Raw genomic sequence first — 1,728 nt, 5'->3', positions numbered from 1 at the left:
GTGTGTGTGTGTGTTCACTGCTGTGTGTGTGCACTTTGGATGGGATAAATGCAAAGCACTAATTCCGAGTATGGGTCACCATACTTGGCCACATGTCACTTCACTTTGCTCAGATTTTAGCTCAAGTTTTCTAATAGAACTTTGGAAGTGGACTCATTACTTTGAAATAGTTTCATTACTTTGTCTACTAAAAATGTACAACTTTACAGTTGTGCTGTGTAGTACAGTACATGAATGAATAAAAATGTGCCAATGTATACATTGGTTGTGTCTTTTGTGTTCATGTGAAAAGGTTTTTGAGGGGGAGAACCACAAGCAACATAACCAGTTTTGGATATATTGTTTTGAATTTATTGCACCAGTGTGTAATATTATGTTGTAGTGTGTGTGTGGGAAAAGTTTGGTTTTTCAGCAAGAGTGAATGGTTTTGTGTAGAGCTTCATTTTGACCTGAAAATAGGATGTTTGGGGAATTGGGTGAGACGTTATGGATTTGTGTTTACTGTTTTGAGAATACGAGGCGTAGTTTCAAGAAATGTGTTTAAGCAATCGACAAAAACTGTAATGCTTGAGGAAGTCACTTCCACTCATCAAGGCTGCATTTATTTGATGTGAAATATTTTTACAATTTCAAATAACTGTTTTCTTTTTTAATATATTTAAAATGTAATTTATTCCTGTGATGGCAAACCTGAATTTTCAGCAGCATTTAAGTCTTTAGTGTCACATGATCCTTCAGCAGTCTGTAAAATATGCTGATTTGCTGCGTATTTCTTAATATTTTCAATGTTCCTGCTTGATATTTAATTGCAGGACACCATTTTTAAAGGATTCTTTTCTTTAATGAATATAAAGTTTGGGAAAAAAACAGCATTTGTTGATTTTTTTGTAACAGTGTAAAAGTTTTAACTGGCAATTTAATGCATTCTTCCTGAATAAAAGTATTAATTTCTTAAAAAAAAACAAAAACAAATAAAAATAAAAAACCTTATTGACCCCAAACTGTTTAATGTTAGTGTACATGCATCACAGGAGAACGGTGACTTTTAAAAAACTTAATTTTTATTATTAGCTGTGGAAATGACAGACATAGTAGTAGAAAAGTATTTATAAATAATTTTCACACAGTAAATGTTTAAATGGTATGTCGATTATTTTGCATCTTGTTTCAATTTAAACATGCAATAATTCATCTTTTAATGATGGATTTTCATAGTCAAAAAATCTACAACCAATGCATTTGAAACGTAGCAAGCATAATGATTCAGAAAGGGTAATCTGTTTGTTTCAATAAAAAAGAAAACAACCGCTGACACATACAAGTACCTAAACTTGAAACACCCTGAAATAAATGAACCCCTGCCTCAGCCCTTGAATGTTAGAGATTATGAATATCAAGAAACATGTAAGGAAACTGAAATGCTGTGCATAAACAATTACAAATAGAGAAATGCTGTAATTGTTTGTGAATGGTGTATGTGCAGCAGATACAGCATTTCTCTATTCGTAATTGTTTTTGGTTTGTGTATGAAAGAGAAAGGGAAGGAATGAAAGGATTTAAGTGCAAAAATAGCCTTCAGTTAATTCAATTCAACTCTGCCCTCTGGTGGTGTGTTTGCTGATCACCTGTCATCTGTGAGTGAGGTTTTGCTATACACTCTCTTGGAAATGTGTGTGTGTGTGTGTGTGTGTGTGTGTGTGTGTGTGTGTGTGTGTGTGTGTGTGTGTG

Source organism: Sinocyclocheilus anshuiensis, unplaced genomic scaffold (genome assembly GCF_001515605.1).
Source record: "Sinocyclocheilus anshuiensis isolate Anshui unplaced genomic scaffold, SAMN03320099.WGS_v1.1 scaffold1136, whole genome shotgun sequence".
Lineage (NCBI taxonomy): Eukaryota > Metazoa > Chordata > Actinopteri > Cypriniformes > Cyprinidae > Sinocyclocheilus > Sinocyclocheilus anshuiensis.
This window is presented reverse-complemented; position numbering follows the sequence as displayed.